This window comes from Parasteatoda tepidariorum, chromosome 6 (assembly GCF_982258835.1).
Source record: "Parasteatoda tepidariorum strain Cologne lab strain chromosome 6, Ptep-v5.0, whole genome shotgun sequence".
NCBI lineage: Eukaryota > Metazoa > Arthropoda > Arachnida > Araneae > Theridiidae > Parasteatoda > Parasteatoda tepidariorum.
The window spans coordinates 7,505,473-7,524,781 of record NC_141760.1 but is presented as its reverse complement, the minus strand read 5'-3'; the positions used below and the strand labels follow the sequence as shown (position 1 = coordinate 7,524,781).

The 19,309-nt window shown below is 29.3% G+C and overlaps 1 protein-coding gene across 6 annotated transcripts in view; it reads right to left on the bottom strand.

Moving 5' to 3' along the window:
- The window catches only part of EndoA (SH3 domain containing GRB2 like, endophilin-A), a 128,627-nt gene that overhangs the window by 79,095 nt on the left and 30,223 nt on the right, over nucleotides 1-19,309 (bottom strand). The window lies entirely within an intron of this gene.

Genomic DNA, 19,309 nt, shown 5'->3' with positions numbered 1-19,309 from the left:
AGAGCCAAATATAATTTTAGTATTTTTAAAGTATTTTGGTGGGTGCGAAAGTTTTATTTTTCCAAATGATTAATGTTATCACTGACTAATGTTGACAATGCCTAATGTTAACAATGTATGACTAATGTTAACAATGTATGACTAATGTTAACAATGTATGACTAATGCTAATAATGTATGACTAATGCTAACAATGTTATGTTAATATTAACAATGAAATAATTGAGTTTCCATTTTGTATCAGTTTTAACGGTTTTTAAGCTTGAATTTTGTTATCACAAGTAAAACCTTTAAGGCTGAAAACCTTTAAGGCTGAAGTGTAAAAGTTGACAGCTACGACTCTTATATTTCCTTTAATTCTGTTTATGATGACGAATGATTCGCACAATACGTAGTTGTTGATATAAGTAACAGGAAATATTTTGTTTAGATAAAGTGCTTTATTTGAAAAGATTATGAAAATTACAAAATCAAAACAAATTGTAATGTAACTGATATCTGACTGATCTGACATCTGACTGATCGAACACAAACCTGATAAATAACAAATACGATAAAAATGTGATAATGAAGATTGATAAAATTGCAGTAAAAATATACAAAGATAAGAAAAAAAAAAACTAAAATAGTTTCTAGTTAAGTTCAAAATGATTTTTTCTTTTAATTGGATATTTACATCTACATCAATATTTTTATTAATTTAGGATTCCTTCTCTCCCAGGGGTACCTTAAAATTGTTATAGGGGAAATTCCTATAGTTTAGCAACCTCTTAAATGCTATAAATTTTCACCCCAACCATAGCATAACTCCTCTTATTTGTTTGAGTCATCATATTATTGTGGTGAATAGGAATATTTAATGTTAACGCTTAAAAACAAGAAATACATTTTATGACAAAAATTTATACATTACTATAATATTTTTGAGGAACCACCGGGTTCTTAGATATCTTTTAGAATCAACTGAACTATATTTTTACCAATTATTAATACATTTTTAATGATATTCGTGGCAACTCTAACGTTAACGAATCGTTTTCTTTACCCATGATCTGCATCAGTTAAATATTTTTTAATAGTGATATTAGTCTCACAATGAACTTTTTTTTTAAAAAAAATATCATGTAATTTGCATATTGTGTAAACACTATATGGCGCTATATTTCTTTCAAATTGTGCCAACAGTTATGCCAAGTAAAACATTCCAAAACTTTTGCTGATAAAAGAAAGATTGTTTACATAGAGTTAGAATGGAAGTGATTCCACATTCTTGTAGAAGCCCTGTATATAATAGTTATAGTATACAAATGGGAAATGAAGGCTGTTGTTTTCTACTGGTACAGTAAGATTGATCTAAAAGAAAACAGATTTATCAAAATAACAAGTAAGAACCCATTGAAATTTGCTCACTAGGGTCTCAGAAAGTCTCGAAAAATTCCGGTTTTGGTGGAGAGGGAGAAAGGAGGAATAAAAGGGGAGAAACAAATATTATTGATGTTTAGACAAAAGAGGTATTATGTCCAATGCAATTTTTTTTTACGTTGTCATGAAGGATATCAAACATATCGGACAAAACTAATAGTTTAGAAAGTGTTTAATACACAGAAGTTACAGGTTCCTGCTTGTACCTATTTACGCATCTCTACCATTTTATCTGGTTAAACGATGTACTATTTTGAAATGATAATTCTTACACTGAATCGAATGAAATCCAATATGAGTTTAATAGGATTTTTTGTTCTAAAGTAACAGGTATTTTTATGTTTAATATACTCATGTATGACTTATACTTATTTATGGATCAAACATTGCCATCTAGTTACATTAGAGAAGAAAAAAAAAATTGTTTCGGATGCGTTTTTTATGCTGAACTGACCACGATAATACCCGAATAGATGAGATTACTAGTTTAGAAGTTACAAATGTCTTATTCATACAAGGTGTAATTCTAAAGATAGTAATTTTTACACTAATAAGTCTTGCAATTTCTGAACAGTAGTAATATTGAATAGTGCATTGTATCAAGTGATTGATCGCAAAAAAAAGGAAGCAATATTTTATTTATCTTAGATATCTGAGTCAGATGCGTAAATAGGTGCAACAACAAAATTTACTTTTTGTAAATGCAACAATTATGACTTCTAAGCTATTAGTTATAACGTATTACGATGGGTAACATTCTATTTAGTGGTAAAAATTACAATGGAAAGAATACCTTATGTATCTTTATTGTAACTAGATAGCAATGAGGGGTGCGAAAATATAAGTATCATGCATATATATATATATATATATATATAAGTATGCGAAAATATAAGTATCATTAAACATAGAAAATCACATTGGAAATAGTACTAGTCAAAAATAGAACATCTTATAGAAGAAATAACTTATGAACTATCAACTCGATTGTACCTGATTAGAAATTCAGCATAACTCATTTGTCTAGATAGCAATGTTAGGTGCATAAATAGGTACTAGAGCAACTCTATACTTTTGTACTTATAATTATATTATTTTTATAACTTCGAAACTATGAATTTAGTCGTATATCGTCATGGTTGGTCTCGTAAATAACTACATCGGAAGCAATACTTCATTTGTATAAATATCAGTATTCAAGTTCCTCCTCACTTTTACCCCTTCTCCCCAACAAGACCCATTTCAGGATTTTGTGGAACTTTCATGTGAGTCCACTTGAGACCTCCGTTAAGGCTGTTTTTCGAAGGTTCCGTCGTAATATGAAATGATGGGTTTTTTTTGCGAATAATATGCTATTTTTATAATTGCTGTGAGTTTGCAACTGTTACTCATGGTTGTTAGTTCAAGTTTAGATATTGAAACTAGCGCTGTGTACGCTTATTTTGAAAATGGCGTAAAACGTCAAATATGGAGAAAAAAAATTCACCGTTTTGTGAAAATGAAAAGCGTTTGTAGTCTAATTTTTTAATATTTAAAATTTTACTCCATTGCTGCATTACTCGGACTCATGAAAATTACAAAACCTGAGAATAAGGCAGTGATTTTAATTATTTTCATCTAGGTGGAAAAATGTCAGTAAATTGGAGAAAAGATTAATAACCTTTAAAATATTTAAGTTATTTGTCGTTTCTTAAGCCCAGATAATTCTTTACGGTAAGATTATACACATAATTCAAAATTATCGCATTGCTTCAAGTGTAAGGTATGTTAACTATGACTTTTTAAAAAATTTTCTTTGGCGATAAAGCGTCGAAAAACAGCGTTAACAAATTCAAATAGGTTACGGTTTGTTATTTTGTTGGTCTACCTCCACCCTGATTTGAAACTGTAATTTCATCATTTTAAATTTTGTTTCAATTTATCTTATCTAATGTACTAAATTGATAAATAAAAACCAACTTTTTAAAAATCAACAAAAATCCAGCGAAAAACAAAAAAATTGTGCCTTTTTTTTTTCCAACTACGACACAAAGGTTAATATAATTAGAATTGTCACAGCTTTTACAACATTTTGTGGTTCTATTTGGCTCCGATATTTAAATCTCGCTACTTTTTACTGCTTCCAAGTTAAAAGAAAGGAAATACAGACAGCTATATTTAACCTTTAGATAGTACAAAAAGAATAAAATGTTTTAATAAATTTATTAGAATATTAAACAGCAACAGTATACAAAAAAATGGCGATTGAAAAAATAAATAAAGAATTTATTTTTTATTATGTTCGAGTATAATTTTATTCTGAATGCATACAAGAAAAAGATAAAAACGGAGAAATAAAGATATCAGGTTGGCGAATAAGAAATTGAAAGAAAAGTTACAATGTCACTGTCACAGCTGTCATCATTTCAACTGCAATGCCCTCAATCGAAGAGAAAAACGATCACGCGTTGAGACCGTTTATTTATATTCTTTTTCTTTTAGATGAGAAATATTTTGTCCCTCGTAAATAAAATTGAGATTAGATCTCTTATTAATTTCCACAAATATTTAAAGAAATGTGTCTACTACCAGTAATTTTTTTTACTTTTTTGCAAAATTTATACATGAATTGGAAAACTGTATATCCAGTATGGGAACATTTGGAAAAAATTTATATACAGTGTGAAGGAACTATTTTGAATTCTTATATCTTGCAGAAATTTTAACGAAATGTTTCCATATTTTAAAAAAATATATTGTAATTCATAAAAATTTGGTCCAAAAATTTTATTGAGTATTTTAAAAGTTATAGCAAAAAAAAATAATAATAATAAGACAAAAAGATTAGTTTTTTAAAAAAATTTCCATATATCCAAAAATATTTAAGCTAGGTTTACGGAATTTTATGCAATTGTTGCAACTAAGTAATCGATATATGTTACAAGCTTATTGCTGTCTTTTCTGGCTTAGTGTATTCAAAAATATTTGTTTTTGTCCATGATTTATTACCGGTCTTTTAATCCTCTGAAAGCTTTAAACTTTATTAATAGTTGGGAAAAATCGCACGACTTAAACACCTCTAATCCTTTAAGAATTGTAAAAAATATTGTCAAAAACTGAAAGTGTATTTTCTATTATTGTATGGTAGGGTACTAAATATATTTTAATGAAATTTATGCACAGTTTAAATGTTATTTCAATTTAAACGTCAACAAGACGAAAAATCAGTTCAGCAGTTTAATTGGAAGTTGAGATTTAGTTTTTTAGAACTTATAAATGTAGTTTATCTGCAATATATGAAAGGAGCAGGCGTTTGTTAGGAAGTTATCTTTATAAGTAATAAAAAATTTCATTATTCTCATTGATTTCTGTGTGGCGCTAATGGCCCTTTTACATGTCAAAGCTGATTTGCATGCCTTTTTGATATTTTTATCGTAATTATACATCCAAACTAACAATAAAACATCAAAATTTATTATTGAAACCAAACTTTTTGGCTACTCAAATTCTTTTGAATAAATGTTCAAAAATTATATAGAATAAATCTTTCGAAGTTTAGTTTAAGAAATACGTTTAGATAAAATAAACTGACTGAAATGCCATAAATTCGAATTTTCTTTAATATGAAGGTTTACAAATATTTTCACCCATATTTCGAAACTACTTGAAAGTTTTAAGAGTATTTCCAACTTCACTCTGCATTTTTCATTGCAACTTGAAGTAACATTCGCATAAAATATCAACAAAACTGTGTCGGATATTAAACTTGAATGTCGTCGAATGAATATTTAAAAGTTTCCATAGGAATATTTGAGTAGCACAACTCTGAAGTTTTATCCTTCATACTAAATTAAAGAAGACATTTTTTCTGTTGGGATTTCAGATGAAGTGTTTCTTAGAGCGAAATAATAAGGTACGCAAGAAACAGAAATGTTTTAGACGAATACAACCTTGTTCAAAGTGAGTGTGTTGTACAAAAGCTAGCCACAAATAATACAAGTTTAAAATGGTGGTAAAAAGTATACGAAAAAAACTTTAATACTGTAACAGTTTAATAATAATAATTAATGGTGCGAATTAGATAAGTTATTTATGTATTATTATTATTAAAATGGAGAGATGTGTTACATAAATGGATGTATCACTGGATATAGTCATGATAATAAATAGTTAAGATTGAATTTCATAATAATTAAATTAAGGCAGGAAATATATAAAAGGTAAATAAATTAAATTAAGGGGAATGTGATCGTTAAGGAAAGTGGTAGTACAATGCTAATGTGAGATAACAATAACCCAATAGGTTCAAAGGATCACAAAATGTGAGGTTTGAACAAATTGGATAAATTGGTATCACCAAATTTAGAAAAAGGGCAAAACTAAAATAAGTTAAAGATTATAGATAAAATAAGACAAAGTCATGCTATATCCAGATACAACTTAACATTTAAGATAAATGGGGTAAGCTGATGTTTCCAATATAAATAATAGAAAGCATGCCCAAAACAGAAGAATTACAAAACTCACCCAGAAGAATTTGATGAGAACAGCAAATGAAGAGATGAACACATAAAATTTAACGTCTGTGAACATTTATTTTAAAACAACTCACAATGTATTTAGTGGAAAATATCATTAATAAGACACTTAACATTGGGAATGCCATGTAATAGAAATGGATGACAAGAGAATAACGAAATAAGAGGTGTCATGCATAAGATTAAAGTAAATAAAACGTTGTTGTTGTTAATTTACGTCGTACTAGAGCTGCACAATGGGCTATTGGCGACGGTCTGGGAAACATCCCGGAGGATGATCCGAAGGCATGCCATCACAATTTTGATCCTCTGCGGAGGGGATGGCACCCCCGCTTCGGTAGCCCGACGACCTGCGTGCGAAATCGAGCACTTAACGGTAGCACAGTTTAACGAGGACCAATACCGCACACCCTCGGTCCCTACGCAGACTGATCCAAGTGGTCACCCACCCGCACACTGACCGTAGCCAGTGATGCTTGACTTCGGTGATCTGCTGGGAACCGTGTCTTAACGATCAGTCCACTGCGGGACATAAATAAAACGAGAAATTTAACTATAGAAAGATATATTAAGATCGAGAAAGCTTAAATTCAAGAGGGTCTTTAATATAAAAAAAATTAAAGGTAAAAAATGAAGCTGTTAAAATTACAGAAATTAATTTCACAGATTTAATTTAAATTATAGGGTGGCTGAGAAAAAGACATAAAACATAAATTCCCTTGATACGGACCGAAGTCCGCATCTCGGAGAGAAAAAAGTAACCTGCCCGAAAGCTCGAGAAAAGAGAATGTATTAAAAGTTACTTAAAAATTCCTTAGCTGGTGTAGGACCAGAAAAGTTACAGCCAATTAAATTTAAAGAGGAGGAGAGTTTGAAAATTAAAGGAAAGAGATTGGCTAGTTAGCCCCCTAAAAAATAAAAGAAGTAAAAAAGAAAAAGGGGTTGATTCTCCCCCACAGGAAGAGCGATGACCGCGTGACCATAAACAAGAAAGTTAAAATAAATATAAATGCTAAATTGAAGAAAAAAGGAATGAAGATTTAATGAAAATTAAAGACTTGGAGATAATTAAGAGTTAATTGTCACTTTACATTAAGGGTAAATGTGACAAATACTCTGTTAAGTTAAAGTAAAACCAACCAAATTCATCTAAATTATCAAGAACCAAGTTTAATCTAATATATTAAAAGGGAGCAAAACACATTAGGGAGATTTCGCAAATTTATGTTATCTTCCGTACTCTCCGATGAGATTTCACATAATTGCGTACGCGCACTTCTGGTGCGCATGCGTCAGTTCTGGTGAAATGCGCATGCACCAGTGAAAAAATATCGAACTGACGTAAGTGAAAATAAGAAGATTTCGAAAAAATTCGTATGTTAAAAACGTTAACGTAGTGAAATATCATTTTAAATTTGACTACAAAATCAAAACAAACATTCATAATGGACGTATACAATCTGTTTAAAGCTGTGACATTCACAGATTTAAACAGCTAATGTGTTTAAACTGCGGATCTGTGAGTGGAAAAAATTTGGTAGATTACAGATTTTGATGAATTCAGCGACATAGAATGCAGCGTAATATTATATTATTACTAATATTTAAAAAACTATTATTGACTTTCTACTGATTGTTTAACTTCTTTAAACTAAATTGTGTAGCTAAAATAAATATAATTTTAAAATAGTGAAAATATATCTAGTTTCTTATGGAACTAATGCAATTAGACAGCCATAATGTTAAACAAAAACGAATAAAGTTATTTTTTATTGAATGAACCAATTGTTCTAAGATCACAAAATCGTTTTGTAATTGTAATTGTAGCGTAAATCACGCCAACATAACGTAATGATACGTAGTATCTAAAACAAACACGAGCATGCGCAGTTGCCTCAGTCTTACGCAAGGGAGCGTACGTAAGCTAGCGTAAAAGTGCAAAATCTCCCTATTGTTTATTTGTACGTTGATTGTTGAACTAAGTCAATTTCGGATATTTTCTCATCTGTGGAGTTACTTTACGTATCAATAGATCGCGCTACGATAGTGTAGTATAATCTAGGTAGTAGTATAATAGTGTATCCAGGGCAGTGGCTCTTAATTTTAAAAATACATCAGAGTCTGGTATAATGGGCAGTGGCACTTACCCTTAAAACGCATCAGTGTAGGGTATGTCAGGCAATGTCATTTCCAATTTCTTCAACTCATAGTTCCTTTATGGGCAACAACGATATAAATTTTTTAAAAAAAAAATATTAAACGAGATATTAATTAAAAAATAAAATTTTTTTAAACTAACATCAACCACATCATGCGTTCAATGAAAAAGGGAATGCATTCAAAATCATATGAAATGCATAACGCACGGTCAATGCAGCTTATTACTAAAAAACCTTTCATATTTTAATAATAAAATCAAATATTAAACAATTAATAATGTTTCATTCAGTATGGTTTGAAGGTTAACTCTTATATGAAACTTTGTAACTCAAAACAAAGGGCATTGTAGCATATACTTTTGTAATTTCGTCGCCAATTTCGGAAAGAAAGAGATGTGTCAGAGTAGAGGGTTCTGTTAATGAAAAATGATGAGTAAACTTACGAGATAAGAAAGAGTTTAATTATTCTTCTCTGATAATATATTATTCAAAATCTAATTAATTTACTACGAAACGTACAGAAATTGTGTACTTCATAATCTACAAGGTCAAGAATTTTTTTTTACACAATTTTTTCTTTTGAATTGAAATCTAGAATAGAACATATCGATCTTCGATGAAAATTAAATATTATCTATTTTTTTTATTCACAGATTACGAGTTTCAGTCACCACTAAAATAAAATAAATGTAGAAAAAAAAATCAATAATAACGCAGTAAATCAAAAAATTTCTAATTTCTATATTTTTCGAAAGAAAATGTTCTGGCATTAAATTATTTCAATACTTCAAGAGAGATTAACCTTTTTCGGTGTAGTGTAGGTGGTCCCACTAATTCCACAAATGTTACATACCACTAGAAATTTTTTATTTGTTTCAAACGAGGAGCAACGTATGAACAAATTATTAACAGGAAAACTAACTTAGCCATCCTATTATTGCCACTAAGAAACAAATTTTTTGTAGCATTTATACGAGTACTTTATCTTACCTAATTCGGGTGTTTGGATTTCAAATTTGAATTAGTTTTGCTCAGAATGTTATTATTTTATCATATTATTTTTTTCTCCAAAATAATGCTTTTCTGCTTTTTTGAAAAATAATACTTAAATAAAAAAACATATGATCTCAACGCATCGCGTCATAAATTGACATGTACTCTAGCATACTTTCTTCCACTCCCTACGTAGCAGGGAAGCGAGGCACGTACCCTGGTGAAGTTTAAAATTCCTAGCGTGGAATGTAATATTTATTCGCATAAAAACTGTAAATTGTAGTGAGAAACCGAATGTAAAGTTGAAATCAGCGACGCGAAAATATCTGAGATCCAATTAAAGATTCCACGTAACAGGAAAAAAAAATTGTTTTTCAATGCTATATACTGCCATGTTGATAAAAGAAAGAATGTAATGAATAATGCAACAATAAAATTTATGGTAAAATATAAGTTTTCGTTTTGAACTTGAGAGAATGTGTTTTGTTTAATTAATGTGTACTATTAATATAATAAAAAAAAATTCTGATATCAAAATTTGCGAAAAGTTAAATTGAGCCTAACTAGAAAAAAAAATACTGTTATGAATAGGTAAATATATGTAAAATTTTGTGAACATTCTGTTCTATAATATATATTCTGTATTATAAGACTATATATTCTGTAAAGATATAAGATATATTCTGTGTTATGAGACTAAATATCTCAGGCGGACCCTAAATAAACAGTTTAATTACAGGAAATTTGCAACTGTGTAATTCTAACGTAATTTAGAAAGAAAATTACAGTTATTTACAGTCGCATGAAATGATGCTTTTTCGAATAATATGTTTTTTCTCGTAACTGATGTGAGTTTAAAGGGGTTATTCATGACTGTTAGGCCAAAATTAGTCTATTTTTAGCCTCCACGTTTATTCTGAAAATGGCGCAAAACGTCAATATGGTGAAAAGCCACTGTTTTGAAAAAATGAGAAACGTTTGTGGTATAAGTTTTTAATATTTAAAAACTTACTCCAATGTTGGATTATCTGTACTCATAAAAATCCTTAAGAAAATTAGAAGAGGGCACTGATTTTGATAATTTCAATCTAGTAGAAAAAATGCCGCCAAATTGGCAATTTTTAAACTAAGTTCAATATTTTTAAACATATTTTAATTATTTGTCTGCTCCGAAGCCCAGATAATTCTTTACAATAAGATGGCATACATAGTTTAAAATTTTAGATTTCCTTCTAGTGTAAGGCGCTTAAACAATGGCTTAAGTGCACGCCAACTGGATACCATAATTTCCAGCGCCAAAGTATATCAAAAGTAAAAATTCTTTATCTCGCACAGGATTTGTTACGGGCATGTCAGAATAAGACGATTAATTTTTAGTGGTTCAAGGAAATCCACTGCCCTTGCAACGTCATATAGTTGTTTCTTTTTAAATGTTCTCCTTATTTAAATATGTCACCAAGTATGGGATTTACTTTTTATTAGGACCCCTGTGCTCGGTATAATATAAATTCAAAGGAAATATGTGAGGGTATAAAAAGAACATCAAGAGTGTTTTTGTAATACTCAAGTGTAAGTTAAACTTTCAAATTTTTCAATAGTATTATCAAAAACTAGTATTCACTTTTTTAATTTTTTTTTAAACATGGCAGTTTTGAATATTCTTTTTACCATATCTTAGTCCTGGCAAAAAAATTATTTTTAAATTTAAGTTTTTATCATTTCAACTAACAAGTTTAGAAATAATTCAAACTATTTTTTAATTTTAAAGTAGTAATAACTAGAATTCAATAATCATATATTTTCAATGAAAAATAATGAAAGATTTAATGTCCTCAAATGTAAGATTTATCCTTCTCTTTTAGCGACGTAAGACAAAAACAAACGTCATTTCGAAAACTGTCTGCGACATCACGCATGTCGTCATCTTGATGTGTCCGCTGAACAAATATTATGGAACAAATAAACGCTCGCCAACTGTCCTATAAAAGTGTCGCCACGTGATGATCGTCGATCAACATTCCAGCCAAATTACTGCATTTTTATTTTGTCTCTACTGAGTTCTGAGATTATTATTTTCCCGGAAGGTTTAATGTAAAAATAAAAAAAAAAAGATGTCGATCCGATGAAAGGGCAATGTAAAAGGAATAAAATTCCGAAATTTCTGTAATACAGGATCTAAATGTCTCGCATTCAAGGTGATAAAACTTTGGCTTGAGTTTAACATAGCGAAAGATAAAAAAAAAAGTACTAATAAAAAAGCTGTCAGTAATTTTACATTGCAAATGACTTGAAGCTGGATTATTGTTATATTTGACTAATATTATTATGTAAGTGTAATAATTACTTGAACTACAGTAATTTTGCGTATTATGTGCTAGAGCAGTATAATAGAAAAATTCAACTCTTCAAAGAAAGTTTTTTTGTTTTTTTTTCGAATTTCGGAGTGGAAAAAAAGATGAACTTCTAAGCCATTTCCTACCAATGCTAACGCGATTTAAAATTACATTCACATAATTTAAAATCATACATCGCGATTCCTATTTACGCGATTTAAGATCGCGCATCGTGCTTCGTATTTTCAAGATTTTATATCAAATATCATATTTCGTATTCATGCGATTTAAAAGTCACTATTATGATTCATGTTTAAGGGACTTTGAAATTATACATCAAAATTCATATTCAAGAGATTTTAAAATGAAACATCGAGATTCGTATTCACGCGATTTTAAGTTGAAACATCGAGATTCGTATTCACGCTATTTTTTTAAGTTAAATGTCGAGATTCGTATTCCTGTGATTTAAAAATCACAAATTGAGATTTATATTCATGCAATAAATAAATAAAATCTCGCATCGATATTTTTACTAAAACGTTGATAACATTCTGTGGAGAAATGCTTCCTACGTACACTTTTTTCTTTCTCAAATTTCAGATATTTTTTTAATTATTTAAAAAGTGCTTGTTGCGCATAACTTTTTTGGATTTCTATTTTCAACTTTTTTGGTTATTTATCAAACTTATCTCTGTGATATGAATCAATATAGAGATATATAAAAATTCGACATTTTTTAAAAAAAATCCGTGATTTTCAAACGAATTGCATCAAAATGAAGTGGCAACGAAAAGGTTGAAACGAGTTACAAGAATTAATCAATGCGTGCAGAAAGTTTTTCATATAAGATTTTGTGTTCGCAGAAAGATTTTCATCTAAATATTTAAGTTTAGATCTATAATAAAAAGTTCTAACATTAATTTTAACAAAACTAAACCAGTAGATCCTATTTTTCTGTTATGCAGTTCAAATTTTTGTCATTTACATTTAATATTATTTTAATTTAGACCAATTAGATCCTAAAGAAATTTGAGGAATATTTATGTTGTAATTCATTATGTCATTCCATTATTCTGTATTATTTTCCAATTCAAAAAATGCTTTTATTATCATTAATTTCATACAAACAGCTTCAGGAACGGCCATTTCATTGTATTTTGGCTAAATTATTTCAAAAGCAAGTTCTAATTAAGAATTAAGTTCTCAAAATCGTTTAAAATGCATCAATTTATGCACTCTTAATGAATCATTAAATGCATTTAAAGAAATTCTATATTATTCTTGTCAAAAATCGAGTCACTTTATAAAATGGATTTGAAAAGACATGCTGATTTAATCCATCAGAACAAAAATATTGAAGTACACGAAATACTTGTAATTCAAAAGTTGTCGCAGTATCGATTACTAATGCATCATTACAGAAAATGAGTTGGAATTTTAAAATGAGGAGGACAATACATTTGGCAAATAAACATGATATATGCTGTGATATAAAATAACCTATTCTCGTTTATTTATTTCGTATTTGTAAGAATAAGAATGATTTTTATGCATCGTCATTGTTTTTAAAACATTGCTAAATTTTTTTCTAAATTATTTAAGTATATCTTATTTTGATTTTATTTAAAATGAGGAATCAGATATGCGAAATATTTAGTGTTATAATTTCGGATAAGATGGTATTTATAAATAGAAAATACAGTTTTATTAATAGATAGCAGGGTCAGTTTTAAAATTCTTATTATAAAACAGGTATTGAGGGATAGTTAATTAATGATCAAGCTATTATATTGCGATATTAAAAAAAATAAAAAAATTTTAATAATTCCTCTTCTGAAAAGTAAAATATTTATCACTACTAAATTGAAACTTGAGATTGCAAGAAAGAAGGGAGAGAAATTAATTACGTAAAATAAAAATATAAATAAAAAATATTAACTATTTATGACTATATTATGTTTTGCTAATTTATAAACTACAGATATGGCATCAAAAAGTATTAAATTTTATGCTGTTTAATTATACTTTGCTACAATGTTAGATTTCCACGCTTTTAGCAGCAGTATTGATACATTATATCACTAATAGAAAATATCACTAATATCACTATATTTTTGTCTCTCATCTACTATGAATGTCTAGAAAAATAAAAATGCTTATATTTTTATGACTTGGAGAAAAAGGGTCAAAAAATTATTATTGACTGGCGTATGCATTAAGGTTTTTGATGAGTGCTCATTATTTTTGTCCTGTTTGCATTAAAAATACCTGCGTTTGTTTGAATGAAGGGATGATTACTAATGGGTTTGTCGTATGAAAGATAAAAATGAACGCTTAAAGTGTAGAATTGGGAGCCCCTCTGATATTTGACGATTTGAAAGCATTCCTATATATAAAAAAGTATGACCCGTTGTTGACCTCATTAAAAGCAAAGACTGTAAGAAAATAATATCATGATAACCAGAAACTGAGTTTCAGCAAAATTTTACAATTGAAATTCGCCGCCAAACCAAGGAGCCCCCGATTTTTCATTTTAATCAAATGTTAGCCGTTATAAACGATCTCTGATGAACAATACGTGATTTGAAGAGAGCAAAATTAATATGATTGAGATTTTAATATTTCCACATTTGTGGATATATGAAACTGGTACATATACCAACCTATCCACTGGTACACATGTCGTCATTTTCGTAGAGAAGTGCGTATAGATGTATGTGTGAAGAAGAGATAAAATGATTGCAGGTCTGGTATAGTTCTGGAAATGGATGAACGCAAGTTCGGTAAGAGAAAATTTAATAGTAGACTGGAGAAATTTAAATGAATATTTGATGGTATAGAAAGAGTGAGTGGTAAATCTTTTGAGGTCGTAGAAAATAGTACTCGATAGAAATAGAAAATAGTATCTCGATCCTGATTTTTTGCTGAACCGTGGCATTTGTTTACATTAGCAACTGTTCTTTCCATTCTATTCCGCCATTCCATTCCGAGGATGCCAAGCCCGTCAAATATGAATTCTCTTAAGTGACACATTCTATATTCTTACACAAGGATTCTTTCACAAAGATATCAATTATTTCACCATATATTTCATTCTTAACAAAGACAGGCAAGAAGCCACGTAGAACATAAACAAACTAATCATGCATCGAAGTTGCTAAGCAAACAAAACAAAAATATATCACGGTTGCAATAAAATACATAAGCAAATAATAAATCTAAGTTAAGTAAAAAACGCAGACGAGAAAAATTATTATTCAATAAATTTGATGCGCGAGTCGGCGTTGTATTTAATTAACTTATGTGGAGAAACTTAGCTCAACTTAAATAAGTCATTTTTCGATTAAACGATTAGCTGAGTCGTGATGGCTCAGGGGATAGAGCGTTCGCCTTCCAATAAAGGTGAACCGGGATGGAATACCAGCAATGACCGGTCAATACGAATTCCGCATCCGGCTTGCACCGACCACACAGTGCTGACGTAAAATATCCTCAGTGGTAGACGGATCATGGGTTATAGTCCCCTTCCCGTCAGGCTAACCGTGGGAAGTTCTCATGGTCTTCCTCTCCATGTAACGCAAATGCGGCTCATTTCCATCAAACAAGTCCTCCACGAAGGCAGATTTCTCCCGATACTTGATCTAGGAGTTCCCTTGTCTTCTGGATTAGGTTCAAAATTACAAGGATACAGAATTGAACATCAGTAGTCGTAAATCCAAATTTGGGTCAACTGTACAACGACGGTCATAAAATATAAAATAAAAACTATTAGCTGGCGCTGACGTCATAGGTCAACATGTGTGGTAATTCGCGATCGCAACGAACTATAGGGGGCGTTGTTGTATGAGACTAATACCTGCGATTTCTATATGAACAGTCATTCATTTACTCTAGAGACGTCGCTAATGTAGCACGTAGCATTGCAACGTTCCTTCTTTATTGTGGCTAATTAAATTTAAAAAAGAAAAATGCTTGATATTCTTTCTTATGCAAACGAAAACAAAATGGTATCTCTTTTTATTAGAGAAGGAATATCCAAAACACATCGGAAAAATATTTGTACATTAACAGAAAGAAATATGTACATTCTTATAAGAGTTAAAACCAAATGCCCGAGAAATAGTATTACTAAATTTAATGATATAACATGAAAGGCCCATTTAAACTTTACATTCCATAGTTTTAAGAATTATATTACTTCAAAAATTAAAATGAACAAAAAATATACATAAGCCTCATAATTTTATGAAATTTAATTTTGTAAACAAAGTTTTTTGACAACAATTTTTATCAAAAAATTTCAAGTTTCAATAAAAATCATTATTTAGAAACTAAGAAACGTAAAATAAAGAGTGCTGACGAAACAAAACAAAAAAACAAAATAATTCTTTTTGGTCGCCATTTTTAGTGCTACGAAAATTCGTCTTTGGGATTTGCCAAAAACAAAACAAGATGCAATTTTATTTTTTCAGGAGGGAAATATTTTACCGAAAAAACGAAAATGTACCAATTCCCACAACATAAAACTTTATCTTGGTAAACGTACGTTTTGGAAATGTTATTTCATTTGGAATCTTATTTATCAGAGTTCATAAGGCGATATGATTGTTTTGAATCTATTCTAAACGCTATATCGGCTCATTTTCCACCGAAATCCGATTGATTATTTTGATTTTAAATAAAAAGTTTTGTTTTATGAATTGTCGCAAAAATTTTAAGTGTAGATTGGCGGCACTTAAAAACCGCCAAATCTGTAGCAGCGGTGGCGTTAATACGTAAGTACCGTATTTTTATTCCACACTTCTCTGAATCATATTACTTCAAACATTGGAATAAACAAGAAGTATACATAAACACATAATGTTATACCATTTAATTTTTCAAAAAAAGTATTTTGAGACCAATTTTTATCAAAAAATTCCATCATCAAATGAAAAAAAAATATTCACAAGCAAATTTTTTATTGTAAAAATCATTGCACTTACCTGATTTATAATTCCCGGAGAATTCCAAAATGAAAAGTTCCTTGTTTGAAAACTTTATTCTCAAATAATAGATACATAGTTTATCCCTTCATTACTTTTAGATAACACACTACACAGCAAAATTTTATAATTGATATGAATTTAAATATGTAGCTAAAAACAGAATAGCTGAATTCTAGTTGAACTTATTCTTTCAAAACTAAAAAATACTTACCAAGAAAGCGATTAAAATTAATTAAGAATCAGCACAAATGGCACTATTTCAAGTAACTTGGATAATTTTTTATTGTTGTTTTCCGAATTATATGGATACAGAAATATATACTATTCTATAACGAAGAAGAATATGTTATAACTATTACAATTCTGTATGTTCTGAATTCATATTTATTCACTGGAATGACGAAAGCAATGTTGACTTCACTTTAATTCGTAATGAATTGAAGACAGAAGAAATGCATTTTACCTTAATACACACATCTGTAACAGTATCCGAAATCGGAAGTCATCAGTTGCAAGTTTGTTGATAATAGAAATTAAAAATTATTGAGGAATTTTTCTTCAAATGTTTGGCGTGTTCTGTTCCTGAAAGATTTACTAATATTCTGGAGATTTTTTTCAAGTTCTTCGGCCTTTTCCTTAGGGAAATTTTGTTTCTTATTTGCTGCTAAAAAATGGCGTCTGATTCAGTCAATGATTTAGATGGAACTAAATGAAAACGTGATGAATTAATGTTTGATATTTACAGGCTCCCGCTAGGTGGCGTACTCGAGCGTTGCGATCGCGAATTGTAGACATTCCTGTTTTTTTTTAAATCAAAATATTCAAATATATAATTAATTTTTTCTAGCTTATAACTCTCTATCTGTAAAAAAAGAGTTTATTGAACGCCCTTTTAATTAAATTATTTTTTATTCGTAATGTCAAATTAACTTAGTGATCTACGAGAGCGCGGTAGTATGCTGCGTAAATCAGTATTTTTAAATACAATTAATACCATGTGCTTATTTTGTTTATAGTTACGGTTTCAAAAAGTCCTTCTATAAAATTGAGTAATTTAAAATCAACGGTTATTGAAATAAAAAAATAAATTACGAACTGATAAATCCAATAAATGGAGAAATAATACTAATTCGTTTAAGAGAAACGGAAAAGATCGGATTATTGCTGAAGAAAATGATGCTTGATTAATTTTGGTAATAGGTATACAAATTGAAATCAGAAAAAACTACGTACTAAAAAGTAAATTTAAAGGAGAAATATTACTAATTTATTTAGGAGAAGCCTGGACAAGCAACAGATAGTTAATTTTCATTCTGATGGGATGAACTACTAAAAACGTGTTTTGCTTAATTTAATAACTTAAAGCCACCAGGTGGGGAGAGGGAGGCAAAATATAATTTCTTTTCCCAATGCCCACTTGTGTTAACATTTTTCGTCAAAATATAACAAACAAATATTGTAATAATTTTAGCTTTTTCATTAGGTTGGTATATGTCGTTCAATTTGTAGCATAATTTCGTAATGTTGTTCTGTACTATAGATTGTTACTTCATTTCATCCCATACGAAAAACAAGTATTCAGCTGGTTGCCAATATTTTTGATGCAAAAAAATGTTTTTAGAAAATATAAGACTTTTTTTATAAGCAAATTTTTTGCTAGTTCCTTTCCGTAAATTATCTTGCTTTCAAGAAACCATATTCAGAATAAGAAAAGGAAGCAACTTTTCTTTTTGAATTCATAAAAAAGAAAGGGAAAAAAAGAAAATTACTCTACTTTTATTCCATCAAGTGCTTAAAAGCAAAGTGCAGTGACGTAGTTACAAATATTGCTTTAGAGGTTTTTTCCCCCATAAATGGCATTTATTGATATTGATTACGAGCTGCAATGGATAACAAACAACATCTTTATTTTACTTCTTAACTGCATTGCGTATAAACATCACATTTTCTTTCATTTCTTTTATCTATTTTTTTATCTAAAAAAGTTTTGTGAATAAATATTTTTAAATATTAAAAGTTTCATTGATTCCGATTTTTCTGGAGGAAAAAAAAGGTGTATATATATATATATATATATATATATTTAAAACGCCTCAAAATTAGGCTCCATTTTCAAGCTTTTCCAGACGAGAGTGAGGAGAAACAAAGAAATTTGAAAGAAACAACGTGAAGTTACTAACGACAAAAATACCTCGCCAACTCTCCATAGCGACTGGAAATGCATTTTACCGCATAATTTGCCCGTCTCGGCTAGTGTTTATTTTTTTCTTCTTCTTCTTTTTCCTTTCTCTCTCGGCAAATATGATTTTTCAAGCTTTGTATCTCAGTCTTTATTTTTCCTTTTGTTGATAGCAACTTTGTGTTTTATATTTCAAATCACTTCTATTTCTTCTTATTTACGCCTGTCTATTTTTGAGCACTTGAAACATGTTGGCTGCCATTTCCGATTTGTATGTGTTTCAAGTAAAGTAATATCTAAGAAGTAAAGAGTGTAAAAAAAAGTAATACCATTCCGCCCTCAGTTACTTGGAATTATTTACTGAAAGAGCTCATATTATTGAATTATTTTTTGTGAATTGCAGTTAAAAATTGCTCAAGCAATTTCAATATCTTAATTCATTTTTACCGCAGATTTTTCTTTATAGTTTGATTTTATAATTAGTTTTAATATTTTTGTTTTAATATATTTAATGCAAGGATTTCAACAACAACTATTTTCAGGTTCAATATATTTTTTAATTATTTAAATGCAGTATTAATGGTTATTAATGGTCAAAATCGTTATAAATCAAATTTATTAAATAAACAATAAATAGGAAAGGCATAAAATTTACTGTTTAAATACTTAAGAAGAATATCCTGCATGAAGAAATTAATTTTATTTTATTTATTTA